We start from the raw sequence: 11,965 nt of genomic DNA on the forward strand, positions 1-11,965 counted from the left end.
AAAAATAAAAAGAGCCAACTTGGGAGCTTCGGAGGAACTAAAACACGAGAAGAATGAAATTTTCGGGTAATTTATGTGAGGCTGAAGATTTCAAGATAAATCCCCCCTTCCCCCTACCAAAATTTTGTGCATCAGCATTTACATCTTAAATGAATAACCAAGTAGTGAGATGCCTTGAAACCGCAAGACAAAAACCGAATTATTACAGCATCTATGAATACGCTACTTTTAAACTTATTTTCAAAGATTGCAGGGAATAAAAATAAATAAAATATTTAAATAGCTTATTTATTGTAGAACAGGCTTTTGTGTACTTTAAGAGAAACGAACGCACATACATAACTTTGTTCAACGTTTTAAGTTTGACAGTTAAATACCACGCTACTCAACCAATCACGAAACACAAACGATGCTACAGTGTTTAAAAACACAACTAGTCTCCAAATCGTTCCGCAAAAAATACACGAACCTACGAATCTGCGGTATTGGTATAATGTAAATAATTAACGACTTTTTAATTTTTTTGATTTAACTTTTACTCAACCTCGTCTTTTCCTTCTCTCCGGGACCCGCGAGTAATTCATCTTTTTTTTCTTCTAGAGTTCGTCATTTAATCCGTGTTCCAAGAACACGGGTCTTCACATGTACAAACGAAGGCAATTTGAACTGTAGTCAAAATGCGGATAACGCGTAATTACGCAGATTACTGTCGACAAGTCTTAAACACAATTTGCCCACAGGGCAATCAAAATCAGATGACGCTTCGTATATGGTGAGCCTGAATTCGAGTGATAAATTGAAATTGAGGCTGGAGGTTAATCACGACCAAATAAGATGAAATAATCTATACGAATTATAGTCTAAAGCGCTTTGATATGTCTGAATGAAGTTATATAATTCCCACAATTTGTTTTAATGTTGCAATATTATTTCTGTAAAATGATTAGATGTGGCAAAAAGTAAAAAAAAAGAATGTAAAAAATAAAGGTGTTACCCTCAAATTATGTCAATGAAATAATTTCGGAACAGTGACAAAATTTGCTGTGGTTGTAAAACTTGATTCAGTTAAACATAATCCACATGCCCAGGAGTTCTATCTTAAATACATTATCTATTATTCACAGTAGACTGTTGATCAGCTCTAAATTCAAAGGGGACGCAGAAGACTACCATAATGACGGTATTCCGCCTGGCCTCATCAAAAAAGGCGGAAAAGTACCATAAGGGAAAACTGCCATAATTTCAAAGGACGAGACGGAATTCTGCCATACTTTCTTAAACACTCCATGGAAAGAGTACAGCGGCATTGCTCTCGAAGTAGTGTATAGAATACTTGGTAGATAGCACTGTCAAACCTCTAGCTGTTTCTCAGGTTAAATTTAAAGCTTACATATAGCGCTTCTGACGGCGATTGTTGCAATAACAAATCATTTCCAGATCGCGGACGAGAAGAAAGAAATGTTTCCACAAATGTATTATAGAAAACAGCACTGTATTCTTATTACGACGATTAAAAAAAAATACATATGGTATTTTTCCATTCCATCCGTCGCCTTCATCAAAACAGGAGGAAAATCACCATAATGGAAAACTGCCATAACAAAAATGTACGAAGGTGAATTCTGCCAACATTTCTTATACATTCCACGGAATGAGGAAAACGGCCTTACTCATAAAATCGTAATGTAACTAGCTTCATAGAATTTACATTTTTGCACACTGGAATAATTTAAGTAATTGTAGATCATTATTTAATGAGTGCAAATCCAACGCAAATATTAAAGGGTTTTCTTATGTAATGTTTTCATTTTTAATGTCTATATTAAATTATTTAAAGTCCACAAAATGTGTTTTTAAGATGCAAAAATGCGAGGGAAATATTTTTGTGTAGTGTAGTTTGTTGGCACAGGGCAAGCAGCACAGGCGCTCTAGGGGAGACATAGGCTCGCACATAGAATGTTGGTGAGCTTTGCACAGGCTTGAAGTTTTCAAAAAGAAACTCTGCTGAAATTTAAGTATTTTTTTTATTAGGAAATAAAAAATTTATGTTATGCGTAGCATATTATTCTGATTCTTTAAAATTGTCAGATCAAATTTAAATTCAGTTTTTCGTGCCTTACAACACTTATAAACGAATTATGACACATGCATAAAAAAGTGTGTACCATATTATAATAATAATAGAATAACAACCAAAAACACATTAACACAATACATACACTGATACATATCAATAACTTTACGGCAAAACACGAAACAACACAACACACAAATAAAGATTGATAAAGTTCATATTAACTAATTTCAAAAAATCTTAAACTGAAACTAAAATCGAGCATACAAAATACATATGTAGATTATAAGAGTTTTAAATAACGTTTTGCTTAAGTTTTTTACCAATGAATGTTTCTAGATTATTCAAAAAGAGTTATTTTTTTACAAATTTTATAGTTTCTAATGGTTTTAACTAATGGTTTTCACCAATTCTATAATTCCAAGTTGAAATTCTTAATCCAAACCGAGATATTATGTCTGAAGCATCAAAAATAGCAATAAAACGTTTATAATAAAATTTGAATCACTGCTTGAACGTCTAGTAAATAGGACATTAAATTAAATTTATATAGGAATGTAGCATATTTAAAAGGAATTTTAAACCCAGAAATTTAATAATATTAATTTATATATATATATATATATACATACATATATATACTGTGTGTGTATCCTAATTGAAAACTGCGTGGTTTTTTAGAAATAAAAATTTTACGAATAAAAATCATGTGCCTATAAATATTTTTTTCATAGAAAACGTCTAAAATAGTACATAACAAAGGTATTGAACAGTATTTTGTGACTAAAATTTAACAGTCAATAATACTTCAAGAAAATATATACTGATAAATGGTAAAACAAACAACAAATACTCACTGACTGATACACACTTAATTCAAATATTTTATGTACAAAAGCAAAATTTTTTAATGTTGGAATGATAATGCTACAGTTACTAAAAACTAAAACGCTACAAAACTAAAAAAAAAAATATTTTTGCAAAACTCCGTTCCCCCGGAAAAACCCCCGGAATGGCCACCGCATGGAGAGCCCAAGAAAAGAAACGGGCTCCCCATTTGGAAGCCACCTGGTAGGTTGTTTTCTGTTCCACCCACCGTTTCTTTGGTAGCCTGACTTGTTACAAGTGATTGTATTCCTACCAGAGTAAATGCAACCATTTTGTCTGGGCAATCCGCCTTGGAGGAGCCGGGGCGCGAACCCGGGTCCTACAAGTCACAAGGTAGGCGCTCTACCCCAGAACCAGAGTGGTAGAGCGGATACTTGGAGTCTTCTTAGCACTGATATGATGTTATTTCACGACGTTACTGTAGTTTCGTGTGTCCTTAACACGTGCAGTACGTGCAGTAACATCTAACCTCGGTAACGAACAAATTTATGTGTTCTCATGTTGTTCGTTCAGCATGAATTATGTAATTTCGTAACAGTGAAATATAATTGGTAAAACTAGTCTGGCTATTTGTTGTTGATTTTCTGCAAACACACTTAAAGTCCCGCTGTACAATAATTAATTTGAACTATATACTAGTAAATAAATATGTAAAGAGCTTGCACTGTCGATGGTAAAGTTATTTTAAAATAAATGTTAGATATTAAAAGAGTGTTTAGTTAAAATATGTTTGTACTTATAAGCATGAAGTATTGTATAAAATTTTATTTATTTGGTTTTAAAGGCACAGAAAAGTTAACCTTTTTATATCACTTTTGGTTTTTGTTTGGTTTAACCGTGCTTAATATGCGCAGCTAATACTGGAAAGCTATTCATACAACTGTTTGCAAATAGATAATGTTAGTACTGACCTTAAATCGGTTAGTTTTTGAAGACTAAGAATTAAGTAAGATTTGCTTACTTATTTATAAAAATTCACATTATTTGAGTACAACTATATTTTATTGGAACTTGCGGTACTCCTGAATACAGAATTCTTGGTAATAGCTTACCTCAAGGTTAAGCAGAAGCATAAATGTTTTATTTTTTACAATGAAACCCTCAGAAACTTAATTAAATCATCGGGATTATCAAATATGAATTTCTTTGAGTACACAAATACAGAAAGTTTTTTTTTAAAGTACATCGCAGTGACATCGCTATTTAATTATTTGTAATTTCAATTGTAACAAAAAATGGAAATCTGTGTTTTTATTTTGGATGTGTAATATTTCTACGTGTAATAATATAAAACACGTATTATGTTTTAACTGTTACAGTATCAAAATTTCATTTAATGGTTGTGTATGTTTATTTTCGCCCAACAAAAAATATTTTGTACAAAAAAATATCCTACAAGAGATTTCACTTTTCTTATAATTTTGTTGTTTTAAATTATTATGTCCGAACCTTTCCTTTCGTTCAACAACTTAAACAGATATATAAATGTCGTTATGGAATTAAATTCTCTATACATACTACACTTGATATTTTGAGATTATTACGAAATACTATATAATTTTTTTTAAATACATTTTTTGCAAACGTACGGGTTTAAAATATCAAATAAATACTTTAATTTTTTTTAAAATGGTTCTTGCAATTGGGGAGATTGATTATATATAATTTAGGACATACACCATTGCTGATTATAATGTATGTCATAAGAAACCTTAATAATAGACAAGAAAGATAAATGTGTAAACATACAGAAAACAAGCGAAACTCAGGGAACAGCAAAACATTTAAAACATAGACAGAAAATTAAGTAGAAAGAATTGGTAAAAAAAAACGATGGACACAGTGGGCTAACAACGACGAAAAATACTTTGGACAACTCAGAGAATTGATTTTTAGGTACCTTAAGAAAATATTCTATTAGAAAACAGTTGACAAGGAATAGTTTGCAATACTAAAAGAAAGATATTATAACTTTGTACACCACATAGCTTTGGTTATTTTTGCACATCTGAAATACGGTTTATCGAGTTATAACAGAGTATTTCTTAAAAAAATTGGCTAATAATTTTATACTTCAATCGATGTGTACATTCGACAATTTTTTTTAACCATGGAAAAGACAATCGATCAAATATTCAACAATCTGGGTATCTTATGTTTTACCGTGCTTAATATGCGCAGTTAATAATGGAGAGCTATTTAAACAAGGGTTTACAAATAACTTTTAAATATTGGAGGTACTGGGGCAACACAAAGCATAAATGGTAACACTATTTTGTAGTGATACAGTTATTTTAATTTAAATGTACAAATGAACAAAAATGTAACTTTACATGAATATTTCTGTTACATTCAAAAAGAAAATTTACGGTGCACAACGGCAAACAGAATAACCTAACGATTAAATTTAAAAGATAAAAATTAAAAAAAAAAAAAACCGTGGCTATACAGAGACGCACAGGTGAACCCAGCCATGTTACAAAACAGCGATGACAGCACAGACGAACAGCGTAAGCCACAGTTGAGCGACAAAACAGGTATTTTAAAAACCACAACGATGGTAGCACAGAATTACACCGTATGTTTTTTCCAAGACAATAGTTGCGACATTTCGGGAGAGAGATACCTATATTCCTTTCTTAGGGCACAAACAGACTGAGGTTTGTCATGACATACAGTTTAATGAGCAATAATGTACGTCCGAAACTACATCTTGAATTTATTTACCTATTATTTAAAATGTAGTGTATCGGTTGAAATTTTATTCAAAGAACTACACCGTTTTTGAAATTCACTTAGATACTGACATTCCTTAAACAGATTTGTATTTTGTTTTGTGTTATGTGTATATTTGTTTACACTTCTATTAACAAGGCACAGGTATAAGTGCAGAGAAGCTTACTTAAAATAGGAACCTGTTTCTGTAACAATAAGTGTCAAAAATGTAGTTAAAAAAAAAAGGGGGGGGTAGTTAGGTTGGCCAGATTTGTTTAGACAAAAAAAAAGTTTTTACAAAAATTACAATGGCAGGAGTTTCAAAAGTACTTAAGGGATCGTCAATTAGCCTCATTATGTATTTTCAAGCATTATCTTTGTAAAAAAGTTTCCGGAGGAGTGACAGGCTTCTGTTCTTCCATTCCACAAATACTGTTTACACCCATGGTAAATGTGTAAACAAAATCACATGTAGTTACACGCACTACAAGACGATATACTCAAAATACGTGAATTAAAATTTTAGTGAGTGTAATTTTTTAAAGTTGTACTTATAATATTAGATGTAAATCATTTTTCAAGACATGTGATGATAGCCTACATGGAGTACTATAGTCTGAAACTACTGAAACTATGTATGTGTAATGTTATGCAATGATCGTACACTCACGCCTGTAGCATGAGGCATCACTACAAGGCAATCTGAAGATGAGAAAAAATACATTATCGAAGTTTATGGACAGAGTCGTAAGACACTAGATTAGTATCCCAGAGAACATTAGTTAAAATCCCTGCTGACCATTGTCATATCGTCTTAAAGTTTTAAAATTATCAGCGAAACATATGGGTACCAGAACAGGAGAAAAAGTCTGTATCATCTTTCTTTAACATTTTCCTAACTATATAGGCTTCGGCCTGAGACGCATTTAAGTCTTCTCTACCTAGACCTTCCAAATAGATACACTTAATTTTAATTTAGTTTAGGAAACAAATTCTGTTCAGTGTAGCTCACGACTGAGACCTGTTAGTGCGGTAATTAGTGTGTTTGTGAATAGAGAGCCGACAACACTGGGCAATACAGATTGTACGTTCACCAAAAACTATTATATATGCTTTCGGTATCTCATTTATCATATCACAGGCCAAAGTTAAACATTTACGTTGAATACTAATTGAAATTAATAGTAAGATACCATTTAGTGTCTGTTTTGAATTAAAATATTTAGTACGTAGACAATGTCTCGTTTTTATTATTTTTATTTTAAACCATTACACTAAAAGCAACTCACTGACATAGAAGTTTCACGTGAAACCAACGGCCGTGAGTCTCGATACAGCCCAATCGATTTTTTCTAGAAAATTGGTGGGATGGTTCTTTACTGTAGGTCATGGCTAATTCCATTCATATTGTCGCTCTACTGTGGCGTTGTGTTTTGTTGTCTGCATTGGCCTCGTTATTAATATGTTTACAGACAAGCAAGCATTTAAGAAGAAACATAATATCGTAAATAGGATATTCTCCTGGTAAACAAATATAAAAATGATTTAAGACTTTCATAAATTAATATTCTGAAATGATTTCGTTGTCGTTGACGCAGTTAAAATATATGCCTAATGTCACAACTACTTAATCAATAAAACTTGAACAGCAAACATGAATTGCTCTCACTATTCCGTATTCACATTTGTAATTTTTTTGATCTATTATTAATGACAATTTTTTTCTGTAAACCTATATGTTAAAATACTTTTCTAATGGTTTTCACAGCACATGCTAAAAACATAATGCTGAAATCACAATACCCTGTAACAGCCTCGAGATGACAAAAACAACACCACGGCCATTAAGAAGTAAGGCCATAGTGAAGTCAGCCCACGAAAAGTGAACCCGAACAGCCCATCAGAAACATAATGTGGATATTATTAAAAATGTAGTACCGGAAATTTTTTTTGTGAAATAATTCATGCTTAAGTTTAGTTTATCGTTCTTTTGATAGACATGACGTAAAATAAACTCAATTGAATTGCCACCTCAGTACTATAGATGACTATACACCTGATAGTGATAATCCGTCGTAGAATTTCAAAAATACGATATAAATAATGCAATATTTTACTTACTTAACCGTCGGTTGTCAAGTAATTGTGATTTTCGGTCACTAGAATGCATTTCATTTCAACTAGTGACCTGGAGTTAAAACATTAATTAGAATCACAATAAATTATATGCTGCTTATTTATAGAAATTATTTCTTAGATAATAGACATAATTTAATCATGTTGTTCGAGTATTAGGACTGTTTGGTCGCGTTTTATCTTATGATAGTTTTACATTATGGCACTTTTCCGTTAGCCCCCCCCCCCCCCCCCCCCCTGGTGGAATTAATTGATAATGGTAGTCTTCCATTATGATAGTCTATCAGTATGGCAGTCTTCCATTATGGTAGTATTACAGTATGGCAGTCTTCCAGTATGGCAGTCTTCCGTCGACCCCCGTCAAAACAGGAGTAAATGTGCCATAATGGAAAACTACCATATTTTAATTTTTACAGATTGCGGTTATAAATATACAGTGCTGCTTCCTACAACCCATTTTTGGAAACTTTTGTTACTATTAGTGCGCGATCTGTTGAGTTTATTTATGACTGGAACTACAGAAAGTCACCATCAGAAGCGCTCTCTGTAACCTTTTAAGTTAACCTAAGGAACAACTAGGGGGTTAACAGCGCTACCTAGCGATGTATTCTTCACACAACTTCGAGAGAAAAGCAGCTGTACTCATTCCATGGAGTGTATAAGAAAATATGGCCGAATTCCATCTCGTCCTTTTTAAATTATGGCAGTTTTACATTATGGTACCTTTCCGCCTTTTTCGAAGAGGCCAGGCGGAATACTGACATTATGGTAGTTTTCCAGTATGGAAGTCTTCCGTTGCCCCAATTCAAAGACATATATACCACACCATCCCTGGGAAGCACTTCAGACCACAAGTCTGCAGACGAAGTTTTCCCGGTAGAACACAGACTCACTCTGAGTTACTTCAAACAGCGGGGATAGGAATGTCCGCGTTTTGTGGGGTGAGGCGCGAATACGTTCCACGCACCGTGGGGAATATTTCTTCTCGCGGTTGTGTTATCAGGATTTGGAATCGCCGGCTCAGCCACACGCTGTGTTCTCTGCGACGCAGCCACAGATAGCGGCTCGTGGATAAGGGATGCTGGAGTGTTGGTCGAGAAAGGGGTGGAGAAGGGGGCGGTAGATAAAGAGACAGACCAGCGTGGATATCCCCGGGGAAAATGGCGCACGGGAAGAAAGGATTGTACCCGGGGGCGGAGGCAGTGGAAAGGCTTCATTGTGCGATGTTTGTTGTTCCGTCGAGCCGAACTGTTCCGCCCCCCCGGATGCTATCAAAAAAAAAAATATTTCCCTTCCCCACTTCCCCTTTTTCCACGAAAACGCTTCTTAAAACCGAGCACGCACGGTTTACTGTCTACCAATCCTCATTTCTCTCAACCCCTTAACTCCCCTTCACCCTCTCCTCCTTTTCACCCGCGGCTTTATCTTCTCGTCGCTTTCGCCTGGCGCAGAATGCGCATCGGTATAAAGAAAATAAATATTTTTTTTTTTGTTATCGAAGCCATTGTTTTATTTATTTTTATTTTACCCTGCTGCAGAGCACCTTCGCCCCTGCTACACGAGTTAAGTAGGTGCCTTTGTCGGCAAGCGTGGAGTGTATATTTTCCATTCTTTTTTATTCCCAGAATTATGTTTTTGTTAATTCAAAAGAAATACCTTTAGAGGAATTCGCGTTCACAGCTAGTAGGCTATGTTGCGGGAAAGTAATTAAAGTATCGAGTAAAAGTTTCACTCGCAGATTTTTTTTGTGTTCTTGTTTTTTTTTCGTCCGATATCTTTTATCCAGCAGGAGAAAATGCAAATTAAGTTTACTATCACAGTATATTATAGTTCGTGTTTTGTATCCGGGACAAGATTTTCGTTTCACACACCTGACAGTAGGTGTACAAACCTTAAGAAGCATCGTTAACCTATGCGTATTGGTGAAAATACAATAATTAATATTTTTTTAACGTTCAAATATCTTAAAAGAATATTCAGAATATCATTTGTAAGTCAGTAACAAGGGATGGAAGATTGAAGGGGTAAGAGAGATTTTTATAGTAGTAATTAATAAACTTTTCTCTCTGGTAATCCAAGATGCGGGATATTATTCCAATTATATTCCTACAAGTAAATTTGGACCGACTAAGTTTTAAATTCAATTATATGAATGTCATTGTCAACAAGTGCCCTTTTTTTTCTAAATTTAATTCCACGCACCGTTTTTTGTGTGTGATTTTAGGTGTTCTGGTTCGAAAGTAGTAGAGTGTTTATACTTAACTTTAATTTCTCAACATAGTTAAAAGGTGGAATGTTTGTCGACTTGATCATAATTTGGGTTGAAAAAAATTTATAACACAGCGGAGTATATTGTTTGTTTGTTTTATAAACGTTTTATTGCTGATATTTACATAGCACGTACACTATTGATTAACCAACAAAACTAAAACTGAGGAATAAAGTGCTCCATCAGACATTTTGTCATTTTCAATAATGCTGGGAGTTAAGTCTTTTCATTAACTGAGTCAGTCACCTTAGATTTTTGCTACGTAACGACTCTGATAGTTTGTAGAGTAAATTCATTTATAGAACTCTTACATTTTTATTTTTTAGTTAGTACAATAAGTTTCTGAGGTTTAACAGTATTCATATGTTTTTATTTCCTAGTCTAATAAATATTTCTTACTTGTTTAAAAAATAAGGTTTTGATGCACGCAAATAGCATATGAATGGGGGTACTGGCCCAGGCTTCAATACTTGGATCCTGTGGCGCCTACCACCATTTTGAATTGTGACGTCACGACGGCCATATCGGACTCAAAATTCCTCAAAAATGACTCAAAATTAATTCTAAAAAATTCCCTATTTCGAGGAAAAATGACCGTTTTGTAGAATATTCCTCAAAAATTCAACATTTCTGAATTCTAAACACCACAAAAGACTTTTGCCTTCGAAAGAACCACAATCCCATAAGAGGCTTAAAATCCACAACTACAAGCCACCCTAAGCTTCTGACGATCATCTTGGATGACCTTGACTTTGTACATGAAATTCAAATTCTTTAATTATCAACCAAAAATTCCAAAAAAATTCTATAAAATAGAAAAAAATGGTTTACTTCAACTTTTTAGTTACTTAATCGATTCTTTATAAAAATTAAAAAATAATAATTTCTTACGTCACACCCACCTTCTTCAATTTTGACGTAATCGCTGCAATTATCATTATGACCGCCATCTTGGAAATCCGTAATTATTTAGTTATAAATTTGAGAATAAAAGCCACAATTCATCGAAAAAATCTTTCATTAAATTACTGATCGATTCGATTGATTCCCGTCCTTTGGTTGGAGACTTGGTCAATGTAAAAAAAAAAAAATACTTAAATAAAACATAAATTTAACATAAAAGTGACAGGTTCGATAAAAAACACATACCTTTACAAATACAATTTATCACATAATTTATATTCTAGTACAGGAACACTCGCTTAAGTTAGAAATCTTATAAACATTAGTTCTGCATCGGCTGGAACTGACTAATTCATAGCTCCAATCGGTTTACTGAAGACAGAAACCAGTTATATCCTTTGCCTACATAGTCCTTTTCTTCCCGACAGAGTTTCTCGATATTTTGTATAACAGGCTGCCTCACATCATTGGTATTGTAAAATGGGATCATTCACTGTCTTGAATGCGCACCGTTCAGCAGCGAGAGTTATTTTATTTCTTGCAAAACAAAATCTTGTCACAAAGTAGTTTCAATTCTTGTCAACGCCTGTTTCCTCGTGTTGTGCCGAGGTAACGCTCAAAATTGAAATCATGGCAAATAATAAACTAAAAGTATGTGCGTTAAGTCCGCGCGTGGCAAGAGTGAAACCTCTCGCTTATTAGCTATGGAAAAAGTTAAATTATTTACATTTTCAATCACACTATTCACATAAAAATTAATTATACTTAAAAAAGTTATTTTCACAAAAAATAACTCTTTTTTTGCACACGAATAAATAAATTGTAGATACTTGAAATGAAATAAAATAAATATGTTAGCTTAAATAGTTAACCGTTACGAAAACTGAGGAGTAGACAAGCACAAGCAGCGTTTGCGAGAGTTCCGTAGCATCACTCCCCTGCCATTTATGCTTTGTACATGATTTCCCCCCCCCCATACA

The sequence above is a fragment of the Bacillus rossius genome, chromosome 7 (assembly GCF_032445375.1).
Source record: "Bacillus rossius redtenbacheri isolate Brsri chromosome 7, Brsri_v3, whole genome shotgun sequence".
Taxonomy (NCBI): Eukaryota; Metazoa; Arthropoda; class Insecta; order Phasmatodea; family Bacillidae; genus Bacillus; species Bacillus rossius.